The sequence below is a fragment of the Oryctolagus cuniculus genome, chromosome 13, assembly GCF_051225735.1.
Source record: "Oryctolagus cuniculus isolate XC-2025 breed Fujian yellow rabbit chromosome 13, ASM5122573v1, whole genome shotgun sequence".
Classification (NCBI taxonomy): Eukaryota; Metazoa; Chordata; class Mammalia; order Lagomorpha; family Leporidae; genus Oryctolagus; species Oryctolagus cuniculus.
In genome coordinates this window covers 107,605,901-107,620,120 of record NC_142879.1, presented here as the reverse complement: position 1 = coordinate 107,620,120, position 14,220 = coordinate 107,605,901, and the positions used below count along the sequence as shown (strand labels likewise).

The 14,220-nt window shown below is 50.3% G+C and overlaps 1 long non-coding RNA gene across 3 annotated transcripts in view; it reads left to right on the top strand.

Moving 5' to 3' along the window:
* Positions 1 to 14,220, top strand: part of LOC149122846 (uncharacterized) — a 122,795-nt gene that overhangs the window by 67,216 nt on the left and 41,359 nt on the right. The window contains exon 3 of one of the 3 annotated variants that reach the window (XR_016219891.1): positions 4,074 to 5,074. The exons of the other annotated variants lie outside the window; for them this stretch is intronic. This is a non-coding gene — a long non-coding RNA (uncharacterized LOC149122846). Of the gene's footprint in view, positions 1 to 4,073; positions 5,075 to 14,220 lie in introns of those variants that run through there. 3 annotated transcript variants of the gene reach the window in all.

Genomic DNA, 14,220 nt, shown 5'->3' with positions numbered 1-14,220 from the left:
ATGGTATTTACAGTTACCAGTTAGAAAATGTCATAAATAAAGTGGTGACAGTTGCGATCAGCAATTCATCTCTGAGATACCTCGTGAGAAATGTTAGAACGATAGGAATGAAACTAGAAAGGATTACAGGACACAAGGTATAAACATGCATGTGTGTGTGTACAAGTTGACCATCCCCAACTGGAAAGCCAACATCCAAAATACTCCCAGATCTTTCCGAGAGCTGACAGGAGGCCGGGAGTGGAAAACCCCACACCCAACCTCGTGCGACAAGTGGCAGTCAAAAGACAGGTGCACCAACAACATGGTGAGAGCCACCTTCAGGAGGTGGTGTTGCGGTGCACTGGGCTAAGCTGCAGCTAGGATGCCGGCATCCCGTATCGGTGCTGGTTCAAGTCCCGCTCCCTGCTAATGCTCCGTAGGGGATCCAGGTGGACTTCCAGGCTCTCAGCTTCAGTCTGGACATTCTGGCCATTTGGGGAGTGAACCAGTGGATGGGACTTTCTCTAACTCTACCTTTTATTTTTATTTATTTATTTATTTTTTGACAGAGTGGACAGTGAGAGAGAGAGAGAGAGAGAAAGGTCTTCCTTTTGCCATTGGTTCACCCTCCAATGGCCGCCGTGGCCGGCGCACTGTGCTGATCCGAAGCCAGGAGCCAGGTGCTTCTCCTGGTCTCCCATGGGGTGCAGGGCCCAAGCACTTGGGCCATCCTCCACTGCACTCCCGGGCCACAGCAGAGAGCTGGCCTGGAAGAGGGGCAACCGGGACAGAATCCAGCGCCCCGACCGGGACTAGAACCCGGTGTGCCGGCGCCGCAAGGTGGAGGATTAGCCTAGTGAGCCACTAGGATTAGCCTAGTGAGTTGCCGGCCAACTCTGCCTTTTAAATAAATGAAAATCTTCCGTACTACCTTCAGGCTATGTGTGCACGTGTATATGAAACATCCATGAATTTCAGTTTTGCACTTGGGTTCATCCCCATGATATCTCATTCTATTCCAAAATATGAAACCCTCCTTGTCCCAATCCACTTTTGTAGACATGTATCTTACATATCCTGAACAAATACAACCTTGGTTAAAATTCCATCATAAGTTTGGCTTAAAATCTGAAGTTGATTAATGATTGTGCAAAGGAGCAAAACGCACAAGAGTAGGAAAAGCATTTATGAAAAGAGAGCAAGAGATGGTGCTTCCCAGGCAGGCAGGAGAAGCACCGCGAGGCCACAGGAAGTAGGAGCGAGGAGTGGCGGACGGCAGGTGGTGCCTGAGACGCCGGAGCCATGTGCAAACCCGGAGCTGTGGGCCTGGATCCTGACGTGAGCGGCCTTTCCAATCCGAGATGGAGGTGGGCGATTCCCACACGTCTGAAACCAGGCTCCCCATCAAGCGCATGGGTCCACAGGAGCTGGATTTAGGGGAAAAATAAAACCCTTCTGGAAGGCAACGTATCACCCTATAAAAATGAGTAAAATTACTACGCAGCATTCTACAGTTATTAGAAGAAAACACAGCAAAGCACTTTTGCACCATTGAGTTGAGATAGTCTTTTTAATTTGCTGTTTATTTTAAAAATTTATTTATCAGGCAGACGGCGACAGATGTCTCATTCACTGGTTCACCCTCCCACACACCCACAGCTGTTGGCACTGGGTTGGGCCAAACGTGGAGCTGGGAGTTCACTCTGAGTCGCACACATGGGGGTGGGGACTTGACTACAGGAACCTCGACTCCGCCTTGTAGGGGGCTGTTAGGGAGCTGGAGCTGGAAGCGGAGCTGGGACTCAGGCCCAGGGACTCCCATAGGGGACGCAGGTGTCAGAGGTGGTGTCTTGCCCACCCAGCAAATCCCCTGTCTGAGGCAGGCAAGACAACAGCTTTAGAAATCCAAAATCAAGCCGGCGCCTCGGCTCACTAGGCTAATCCTCCGCCTTGCGGCGCTGGCACACTGGGTTCTAGTCCCGGTCGGGGCGCCGGATTCTGTCCTGGTTGCCCCTCTTCCAGGCCAGCTCTCTGCTGTGGCCTGGGAGTGCAGTGGAGGATGGCCCAAGTGCTTGGGCCCTGCACCCCATGGGAGACCAGGAGAAGCACCTGGCTCCTGGCTTCGGATCAGCGCGGTGCTCCGGCCACAGTGCACTGGTCATGGCGGCCATTGGAGAGTGAACCAACGGCAAAGGAAGACCTTTCTGTCTCTCTCACTGTCCACTCTGCCTGCCAAAAAAAAAAAACAAAACCAAAATCAAACCAGATATAAACTTTAAATTAATATAAAATATAGCACTAGCAGAATTAAAATATGAGAAATAGAGCTGACAAAAATATTAACAATATATGTACCAGGCAAAGATTACTGTCCAGAATAGGTAAAGAGTGCATTTAAATCAATATGACAGAACCCAAAATAGCTGGAATACGAGTGAACTTTGTGGAAAAAGCATGTAAATTGGACAAATGAGGAGATCCTGAAACTTACAAGCAATCGCAGAAATACAAAGTAAAGCTTAAAACAGATCTTAACCACTCAAGTCTCAAAATTGACGATGCTTCTCTCAACTGTTCGTTGATGCAGGAAAATGGCGGTTTCTATAAACTGTTGGTGAAAGTGCTGTTTGCTACGATCTGGGCCACTCTAGGATTCAAGTGTCCACAGATATTTACCCATAAATGGGTGCTCCAGTATTATTTCTTAGCATGAAAAATAGTAACTAAGTTAAATCTGAAATAAAAACATAGTAATTTCTGCTCCTAGTCAATAAATGTGGCCTTTAAAAATAAGAATAAATACATCTTTATGAAAATAACCATACGGAAAATCTGCAAGTCATGAAGCACATAGCTAGAACAATCCTACGTGTACCCCTTTCCCCACCTCAACATACGTGTGGATCCCCAGGCTCACCAGATGCCAACAATCAATATGATCTCACGGACAGAACAGAGGGACAAGTTCAGATTTTCCTCCTGTTTGGCTTTATTTCATTTTTTAAAAAAGATTTATTCATTTGAAAGAGTTACACAGAGAGAGGAGAGGCAGAGAGGGGTGGGGTCTTCCATCCAATGGTTCACTCCCCAGTTGGCCGCAATGGCCGGAGCTGTGCTGATCCGAAGCCAGGAGTCAGGAGCTTCTTCTGGGTCTCCCACGTGGGTGCAGGAGCCCAAGCACTTGAGCCATTTTCTACTGCTTTCCCAGGCCACAGCAAAGAGCTGGATTAGAAGAGGAGCAGCTGGGACTAGAACTGCGCCCATATGGGATGCTGGCACTTCAGGCCAGGGCATTAACCCTCTGTGCCATAGCACCGGCCCTTCATTTCATTTTGTTTATAATGGATATATGTTCATGTATTATTTGAGTAATGAAGAATAAAATAGGGAGTAGATATTTAGCCCGGTGATTAAGACAACGGAGTCCCATGAAGCAGTGCCTGGGCCTGATTCCCAGCTCTGGCTCCTGACTTGAGCTTCCTGCCAGCCCAGACCCTTGGAGGGAGAGGAGACGCAACAGGCAGTTGGGTTCCTGCCACGCAGACGGGAGACCTGCATTGAATTCCTGGCTCCTAGCTGCAGCCCGGGCCCAGCCCCAGCCCCAGCCGTCACAGGCATTTGAGAAGTGGATAAGCACATGGGAGGGCTCCCCCCACCCCCCACCTCTCAAATAAGTTTAATAAAATCAAATTTATTCATTGAAGAGAGAGAGAGGCCTCCCATCTGCTGGTTCGCTCCCCCAAATGCCCACAACAGTCGAGGCTGGGCCAGGCCAAAGCCAGGAGCCAGAAGCTCCACGCAGGTCTCCGTGGTGCGTGGCAGGGCCCCTGCCGGCTGCCAGGGTGCACGTGAGGGAGCTGCACTTGGGAGCAAATCCGGGACGGGAACCAAGGCGCTCTGATAGGGAATGCAGGCGTCCCCATTGGTGGCTTAACCGCCATGCCGAGTGTTCGCCTCTCAGATTTTTTAAAAAATTCCTGGAAAAGCAGCCAGGGGGTGAAGAGCTTCGTTCCTATCACAGAACCGATGACCACAGATTCCCTGCGTCCAGCCCTTTCTCCTCCCATCAGCATGTGCTCCTGCCACCCCAGCAGGTGAGCCCTGGTGTTCAGTCCTTCTGCGCCTGATGGAATGGTTCCGTCGGCTGAAACACCAGATCCGACCCAGCGTGAAGAGGCAAGAAGCAGGCTGGGAGGAGACGCTCCCGAGGCCGCCGCCTGCGCAAAGGCTGTAGTCAGCATCTCCCCAGAAGTGCCGCTGGATGCGTCCGGACATCTGGAATGAAGACTGGAGACCGCCCCAGATCCACTCCGTGGAAAAGGCAATCGGCATACGGACAGAAGTCATCAAAAACAAAGTTCTGACAACTCCGGAAATTAACTGAAGACTTAAAATAATCCAAGAGACATTGATTCAAGAAAAACAGGCGAACCTTGGAGTTTCGTGTCATTTCCACTTGCCCAGAGTCCCTTATCCACTGGAGCTTGGAAAAGGAACAGTCTCGTAACCATGGCAACTGCAAACCAGCAGCCTGGCAGCCCCTGGAGAGGGGGCAGGCACCTGCAGCTACCGCAGAGGTTCTATTCCCAGAGACGTTGCCACTCCGCCGGTCGGCTTCTGCCTGGAGAAGCGCCCTGCTCAGGGCTCCTGTCTGACCCCACTCAGAGCCTGCCGTCTGGAAGTCGTGACACATCACAGCTGCCAGCAGCTGGGGCCGATCAAAGGACTCAGAAAACTCTGGCGATGGGATGTCCACCCCGGTACCTGGAAAAGCCCGTGGATGCTCCTGGGGCTGAGGTCAGGTGCACGTGCAAGGTCAGGAAAGACCAGAGACAGCCTTAGTCTCTCACCTCCGGTTTGCTCTGAGGCTCTGTGAAGGCAGGACTTCAAGACTAAGGCAGATTTGTAAACAGGAGCAAGGAAGGCACCCAGAGCCTTGTTGGTCCAAGGCACGTGAGGAAATCTCCCCAGTCGTTAGCGGGCAGCAGAGACGCCAACAGGTGCACACAACCCAGCACACGGGCTTTGCAGGGAAACCGCCAAGCAAGCGAACTCCCAGGGCAGTGGGAGTGAGCCCACTGGGGCAACAGGGGACCTGCTTCCCAGACTGATGCCTGGTGTTGTTGAAGATGTCCACTTTTCAACAAAAATCCCAAAGCCCAAGTGGGGACAGGAGATTCATACCCGGGGAGGGTGGGGCGGGGAGCAGAGAGCCTGCCATAGGAACTCTCATTGAGATGCCTGGATAGTGGACACACTGTAGAGTTAAATCATGTCTAACGGATTCAAAGCGTGAGAATAATGTGTTACCAAATAGAGAATATCTATACAAGTAGAGAAATTAGAACTAAATAGGAATTTTAGAGTTGAGAAGAAAGAATTCACTACAGTAGTTCATCAGAAAATTCGGGCTGGCAAAAAAAAAAAAATCAGTGAATGTGAAGACATGGCCATCAAGATTATTCAATCTGAGGAACAGAGAGGCAAGAAAAAAATTAAAGGCAAGTTACCAGGGTTCTGTTGGGATGATCGCCACGTGGACGCGCACAGAATGCATGATGTGTGTGCCGGGAGGGGGGAGAGCGGAGGAGGGGAGTCATCGTCACAGCCCTCAAGGCCCAGGACAGCAGGACAAGAGGCTCTGCAACAGGGCCTGCGCTGTGGTGTAGCGGGTGAAGCTGCCAACTGCAGCCCCGGCATCCCACATGGGTGCTGGGTTGATTCCCGGCTGCTCCACTCCAATCTAGCTCCTCCTAATGTGCCTGGGAGAGCAGCTGAGGAGAGCAAGTTCTTGGGCCCCTGCACCCATGTGGGAGACATGGAGGAAGCTTCTGGCTTCAGACCAGCCCAGCTTCTCCATTGCGGGCCTTTGGGGAGTGAACTGGCAGAGGGTAGATCTCTCTGACTCTCTGTAACCCTGCCTTTCAAATAAATAAATACATTTTTAAAAAATAAAGAAGAGACTCCGTAGTGGACAGGACTGTATGCATTTTTTAAAGATTTATTTATTTATTTGAAAGAGCCAAACAGAAGGAGAGGCAGAGAGAGAGAGAAAGAGGGAGAGAGAGAGAGAGGGAGGGAGGGAGGGAGTGAGTTTGGTTGGTTGGTCTTTCATCCGTTGGTTCACTCACCAAATGGCCTCAAAGGTCAGAGCTGTGCTGATCCGGAGCCAGGAGCCAGGAGCTTCCTCCGTGTCTCCCACGTAGGTGCAGGGGCCCAAGGACTTGGGCCATCTTCTACTGCCTTCCCAGGCCACTGCAGAGAGGCGGATCGGAAGTGAAGCAGCTGGGACTAGAACCGGCGCCCATATGGGATGGCAGTGTTGCAAGCAGCAACTTTACCCACTACGCCACAGTGCTGGCCCAGACTGCATGCATTTTGTAGGGCAGAAAATCTTAGGTGCCCACTCTCAATTACATGGTCACTGATCCATTCATGATCCATCCATTCATGAAATGATCCTGAAAACTTCACGAGAATCATGAATGAAAATACGAGAACCTCAGCAAGGACAAACCTACATGCCCAGACGTGGACCCCACATCGTAAAATGTCAAAGACAGGGTCTGAAAGGCAGTAACAGGATCAGTGCCTCCCCAGTAGCATCGGTGGGTGATTCCTTGTCATAAACCGTCAAGGCCAGGAGGCAGTGGGATGACTTCTCCAAAGCACTCACAGGGAAACATCATTAACCAAGAATTTTCTATCAAGCAAAACTATCCTTCAAAACTTAGCAAAAATTGAGACCTTCTCAGGTAAAGGGAACCCGAGAGACTGTCACTTCTCTTCCTGCCCAAAAGAAACACTAACTCACTGGCAATGACGTGGCAGTAGGGAGGCTCGAAGCCAAGATGGGGGCACCAATAAAGGCAGCTACATGGGTGAACCGAGAGGTACGTAAGGGCACTTTTCTTGGTAGCTCTTTCCCACTCCTGTGTTATTGAAAGATTTTGTACCTGTTTCTTTTGAGAGATGGAGTTGCAGAGAGAGAGGGAGAGAAAGGTCTTCCACCCACTGGTTCACTCCCCAAGTGGCCACGATGGCCAGAGCTGGGCCAATCTGAATCGAGGGGCCAGGAGCTTCTTCACAGTCTCCCACGCCGGTACAGTGCTGCTTTGCAAGGCCATCGCAGGGAGCTGGATCGGAAGAGGAGGAACCAGCAGATAGAGGATCTCTCTCTCTCTCCGTGTCTCTCCTTCTCTTTCTCTGTAGCCCCGCCTTTCAAATACCTAAATTTTTCTAAAAGTCGCAAAATTAATAAATATTTATAAATTAACACATTCCTAAATATAAAACCTAAAGAAAATTTCATTTTGTTGTCAAGATAAATTTATGTATGTTTTGAAAGACGGAGCAACACGGCGGGTGCCATGGCTCACTTGGTTAATCCTCTGCCTGCGGCACCGGCATCCCATATGGGCACCGGTTCTGGTCCCAGCTGCTCCTCTTCCAGTCTGGCTCTCTGCTGTGGCCCGGGAGTGCAGTGGAGGATGGCCCAGGTGCTTGGGCCCTGCACCCCATGGGAGACCAGGAGGAAGCACCTGGCTCCTGGCTTTGAATCAGTGCAGCGCTGGCCGTAGCAGCCATTTGGGGGGTGAACCCACGGAAGGAAGACCTTTCTCTCTGTCTCTTTTTCTCACTGTCTTACTGTATCTGTCAAAAAAAAAAAAAAAAAGAGCAACAGAGAGAGAGAGAGAGAATTCTTTTGTCTTCTGGTTCACTCCCCAAATGGCCCAGCAGTCAGCTCTTGGCCAGGCTGAAACCAGGAGCCAGGACCTCTGTCCTGGTCTCCCACATGGGTGGCAAGGGTGCAAGTACTTGGGGCATCTTCTGTTGCCTTCCCAAAATGCATAAGTAGGAAGCTGGGTCAAAGGGGTGTCGCCCGAAGCTGAACCAGGACACCGTCAGTAGCGGTTTTACCAGCTGAGTCACAATGTTGCTCTTACTAGTATTTTAAATGGCGCTTTAAGAAAGATTTGAAATGCAGAGTAACAGAGAGAGACAGAGAGCTTCATCTACTGGTCCACCCCCCAGATGCCCGCAGTAGCCAGGGCTGGGCCAGGCCGAAGCCAGGAGCTCCCTCCCTCCCGGTGTCCCACATGGGTGGCAAGAACTCTACACTTGAGCCATCTTCTTCTCCCCCCAGGCACATTAGCAGGAAGCTGGATCAGAAGGGAGTGTGGGTGTCCCAAGTGGTGCCGTCGTCCACTAGGCCACAACACCTGTCCCTCAGCAAAGCTATTATTAGGAAAAAAATGGACAAAGGGTTTTCACAGGCACAGGAGCCTCGCGAAATGTCAATAAACATGAGAATATGCTGAACGTTCGTTAGTCATGGAGAACATGAAAATGAAAACCACTACACACCCACCAGAGTGGCTAAAATTACAGAGATTGACAATGACCAATTTGGCAACAACAGAAGCCAACTGGAGCGCTCATGGCTGGTGGGGGTGTCAACCGGTGCACACGCCCAGGAAGACAAGTCCATGCCCACTTCAGGACCCACCAATGCAGCCCAAGGAACGCATCCAATAGAAAGGAGGAAAAGTCCTTGCTGGGGCACACACAAAAATATTCACGGCAGGTTTGTTAATAACGGCAGAAGCGGAAGACGTGGTAGACACCCAGGCAGTGCAACAGTGCGGTAGCCATAAAGTGTGCACCTACTCCAGACACAGAGAGCAGACTGCTTGCCTATATGTGTGTAATATCTCAATAATAAAGTATCGAGTAAGGAAAAATCTTGGCCAAAAATGGGCATTTGTTTGGGAAGTGATGGTAGGAGAGACTTGGAGACGGAGAGCAGTGGGAATTGGTTGGGTGTTAGTGTGTGACGCTGAACTGTGATTTTTCCAATTCTACTTTTCTAGCTAGCTTTTGGTTATTCACTTTGACTTAATTGCGTTTTAGCCAGAGCATGTGGTCTGCGTGATACCTTTCTCTGAAATGTGTTGAGAATTTTTCTTATGTTCCAGTATGTGAGCAGGGTTTATTAATTAATCTTTTTTTCCTATGCTGGAAATTAACTTGTATTATCCCATTAGTGCAGGCAATAATGTATGCCTATTAGATCAAGCCTGTTAATTGTATTCTTTAAATATTTTATCCTTTCTGGTTTTCAGTTTGCCAGCTCTACAAATGAGGATGTTTGAAAGCTGCCTTGACAGTGGTGGGTTTGCACATTTGCACTCAGAATTCTATCAACATTTCTGCATTTATTTCGGGGTTGTGTTATGGTGAATTGAATAGTTTATCCCTAATATAGAGTCATAGTTTTTATGAAATTCGAAGGATGTTTCATATTGTTAAAGCTTTTTTTATAATAAAGTAGTAAGTATACCCAGCCTCCCTCCCCACCCATTTTGGAGGGGGATAATTTCAAACTTACAGAAAGGTTGCAACATCTGTGCAGAGCGTGGCTGTCCTCCTTGCTCCGACACCCACATTGTAAGGGCTTTGCTTTCCCTCCCCACCTCCCCTCTCTCCGGGGCACCATCCTTCGAGGGAAGGAAGTGATGGAGGGAAGGAGAGAGGAAGAACACAGGCAGGACAGCCATTTTCTCCTGCTCCTTTGCCTGGCACATCGCGTCCCTTTTGCAATTTTGCATGGCTCTGCTTCTGTGCGCTCTGCACATGCGATGCCACTGGACTCTTCAGAACCTTGTCGAACAATCTCCGTCTCCTAGCGCGCAGTGGGGTCCGCCTTCGTTGTGACAGCTGGTCTATTTGGGGCTTACGCATGCCATTGTATTTCTGTGTTTCCCATCTGTACGGGTTTTCCTTTTCCTTTCTTGCCTTCCTGTGGTTGACCACGTTGGAAGCTGCACGCTCGTGTACGTGACCACTGCATCTTTGGAAATATCTTTCTTTCTGCATGGCAGGTGAATTTCTACTACACCTTCACCCGACTGTGTAGTTCTGCAGGCTCATGGAAGGACACCTATGAGTCTCCCCACCTTAGCAGGCTCCAGGTTTGCTCTCTGAACCCTGGTCTCTGAGTGGTGCCCGGAGTGGAAGCAACAGGACCCGGGATCCGTGCACTGGCCTGGACAAGTTCCTTGTGAGTAGAGAGTTAGCATCTGGCTTCAGCTGACGCAGGCCTGTGGAACCTGCAGGGTTCAGATCAACAGGGCGGTAGCGTCCACTTGCTGCGGGGGAGCTGAGAGCGACACGGCCCTGGCTGCGTTCTGTAGCTTAACGTGCAAAGCCCCGAGCGCTGACTGCAGGTGTGGGCTCCCTTGCCTGGGCTGCCCAAGATGCCCGCAGCAAATCACTTTGCCTACCCCTGGGTGCGTCTGCCTCCTCTCGGCGCTCTGGCTCCTTCTGTAACCACGCGGGAATGTCCACACCTTTGCTGATGTGTCTCCAAAAGACAGAAAGTAGGGTTGTTTTGGTAAAATCTCCTAGTTTTTAACTGTTGAAACTGCTTTATATTCTGTTGTGAAACCATTCTGCATTCCTAACAAAGCACGCTGGCGGGGGTGGGCATTGGATCCAGTGGTAAAGACCCTGCCTGGGATGCCCATGTCCTATATGCAGGAGCCTGGTTTGAGGCCCGCTGTGCCTCTAACACAACTTCCTGCCAGTGCACACCCTGGGAGGCAGCCACCCACAGGGGAGGCCAGGATTGAGTTCCCGGCTCCTGACTGCATCCTGGCCCAGCCCTGGATTTTGCGGGCATATCAGGAGTGGATGGGGAACCTCTCACTCTCCGTCTCTCTGTCTCTGTCTCTCTGCATTTTAAATAAAAAAAGAAAATTTATAGGCACACAACAGGCATGTCCCATGCACACTGTGGCCTGCACTTCGCAGTCCTGTGTGACATTCCTCTGGGTCTCTTTTCTGGGGTTGGGTGACTCTTGTTCCTCTCTGGATCTAAATGCTCACCCAAAGCACCTTTGTCAGCAGCTACTTTACCATAATATATAATTAAGAAAATTCAATCGTGAGAGTTCTAGTTCAGCCAGGATGACATTAAGCTAACAAGTAATCCGTTTGAGTGGAGCTAATCCATTGCGGAGTAAGGTAATATTATTTCTTTTGTGGAAAACTGTTGTTAAGCAGAATATATTCTTAGAAGCATTACTGGCAAGTAGAATAGGGAATAAACGGAATAATAAGATAGGGATGCATTTATAATAATGGCACACAGAATTAGAGAAAAGATATAGCTAATAACACAATGTCAGATTTGCACAAAGCAGAGGGGTATATAATCTCCTCAACACATTCACCTACCAATCCTTTCTTGGATTAACGTCTTTCATTTAAAATGATCACAGCTATCTATAAAGCGGGTTTGGGAACCCATGCGCGTGCATAAATGCAGCTACAGCGGGTCACAGGAGCAAGCCCCCTGGTAAAGCGAGAGAACCACTTCCGGGTCATGCCTCAAGGGCAGCCATGGCAGCTACAGCGGGTCACACAGGAGCAAGCGCCCTGGTAAAGCGAGAGAACCACTTCCGGGTCATGACTCTAGGGCAATGATGGCAGCTACAGCGGGTCACACAGGATTGTTGGCACCATGGTAAATTGAGAGAATCACTTCCGGGTCATGACTTTAGGGCACTGATGGTAACTACAGCAGGTCACTCAGGAGCAAGCCTCCTGGTAAAGCGAGAGAACCACTTCTGGGTCATGCCTCTAGGGCAGCCATGGCAGCTACAGCAGGTCACACAGGAGCAAGCCCCCTGGTAAAGCGAGAGAACCACTTCCGGGTCATGCCTCTAGGGCAGTCATGGCAGCTACAGCGGGTCACACAGGAGCAAGCCCCCTGGTAAAGCGAGAGAACCACTTCCGGGTCATGCCTCTAGGGCAGCCATGGCAGCTACAGCGGGTCACACAGGAGCAAGCCCCCTGGTAAAGCAAGAGAACCACTTCCGGGTCATGCCTCTAGGGCAATGATGGCAGCTACAGTGGGTCACACAGGATCGTTGGCACCGTGGTAAATTAAGAGAACCACTTCCGGGTCACGATTCCAGGGCCGCCATGGACTGACCTTGGCAGAGTTGGGAACAAGCTAAGATTTCAGGTGCCGAGAAGAAGCTTCTAAGGGAAGAGGCTCCTTTGGGAGCTGGTGAACCGTGCTCCTAGCTGGGAGGACGGGAGCCCGTACCTTTGCTGGTTGATGGCTGCAGGGGGTACACTTGAGCACAGGACGTCGCCGGGTGGACATAGCATTCTTGAAATCAGAGTCCCTTCCCGGATTCGCTTCCCGGGGCTGCCACAGCAGAGCCTCGCACACGGTATGGCCGGAAACCACACCGCAGTCTCCTCTCCGGCTGCTGGAGTCTAGGAGTCTGAAGTTCAGCTGTGGGCCTGGCTTTCCGTGGCTGGCATGGCCTCCGGCCTGGAGCTGCGGTGCCCCCGCCTGAATCCTGTCCCTGTGCCCGGCGCTCACCTTCAGCCCCTGTCCCCTGGGAGGGACAGCCGTCATTCACCCGGGCCACCTCCAGCTTTCAAGGACCCTGGGCTGGGTCAGACATGGACACAGCTCAGTGCGCTCACTGCAAGGCGTGCGAGAGTGGTCATTGTGGAGATCTCTGAAGCCCACTCTGCAAAGCCCGCATGCTACATAGGAAGAAGTGCAGGAGGAGAGTGCGCGCTCCTGTGTGTGTTTTGCTACAATTTAGGATTTTTCCATTTCTAGGTATTTTAATTTATGCATCTTTCCCCTTTCCTCTTGTTAAATATTTGCCAGGTATTTCCCTGCCCAGGATTTTAATATTATGAATCAATGCGGCTTCAAGGTTTTATTTTTTGTTTACATTTAAGCTTCTGTGTGAATCAGAATACAGAATGCTGTTTAATAGCTTTCTCCAAACCATCATTGTTTGACTTGTCATTTCTATGCTGACTACAAATACTACATTATTCACTTTGCATCTGTAATCTTGATGGTTCTTTTCATGGGTTTGTCTATTCCTGAGTCAGAACCAAACTATTTTGATTTCTATGATTTTACAATATGTCGTAAAATATGAAAAAATAAGTCTTTTAAATCCTTTTCAAACACCTTGATTCATATCAAGTTGTCCTTTAAGTAGAACATTAGCATCATTTAAAAAAATATTTATTTATTTGAAAGACAAAGTTAGAGAGAGAGGTCTCCCACCTGCTGGTTCACTCCCCAAATGGCCACAGTGGTCAGAGCTGGGCCAGGCTAAAGCCAGGAGCCAGAAACTCCATCCAGGTCCTCCACGTGGGTGCAGGGGCCCAAGCACTTGGGCCACATCTATTGCTTTCCCAGTATGTTAGCAGGGAGCTGGATCAGAGTGGAGGAGGCAGGACTTGAACTGACACCCACAGGGATGCGAATGTCTCAGGTGCCACAGTGCCAGTCCCAGCATCATTCTTTATAGTTCTAAAGAGGTTTTGCTCAGAGCTGTGGTTGGGATGGCATTGCGTTTATAAACTTAGACGAGAGGGTGTCAGGGCCGCTTCCATGAAGGGGAACATAGGTGTCCTGGCCACGCATGATGCCAGAGCCCGGTCAGGGTGAGAGGGACCCCATGCCCAGCTGTTGCTTGGAATTGTGCGACAAGGCTTGCATTGGGAATGGAGGGCGCTGCAGATGGAGGATCCCTTCATAGGAGAAATCAGAAGTACACGACATCATGTCTATGATACCGTGGCCGCAGACGCAGGCTCTGCACGCGGTCACGGGGAAACACGCTTGGAGAGAATGATGTTCTACAGAACAACGGGTCTGTGGCCTTCAGAAGTGTGAAGGTTGAGGCCGGTGCCATGGTGCAGCAGGGAAAGCTGCCACCCGCCATGCCATCATCCCTTATGGGCGCCGGTCCGCGTCCCGGCTGCTTCACTTCTGATCCAGCTCTCTGCTAATGGGCTTGGGACAGCAAGTGCTTGGGCCCCTGCACCCACGTGGGAGACCTGGAAGAAGCTCCTGGCTCCTGGCTTTGAATCAGCTTAGCACCAGCCGTTGTGGCCATCTGGGGAGTGACCAGCGGATGGGAGACCCATCTCTTTCTCTCTCTCTCTCTCTCTCTCTCTCTCTCTCTCTCTCTCTCTTTCTCTCTTTCTCTCTCTCTCTCTCTCTCTCTCTCTCTCTCTCTCTCTGCCTTTCAAATAAATAAAATAAATCTTTAAAAGAGAAGTGTCAAGGTCAAGGGAAAAGGCGAGGACTATCAGGACTGAAGGAAGTAAAAAATTGTGTAGCAAGCGCCACACTTGATTCTGGACTGGGTATTGTTGCTGCTGAGTGCTATCGAGACA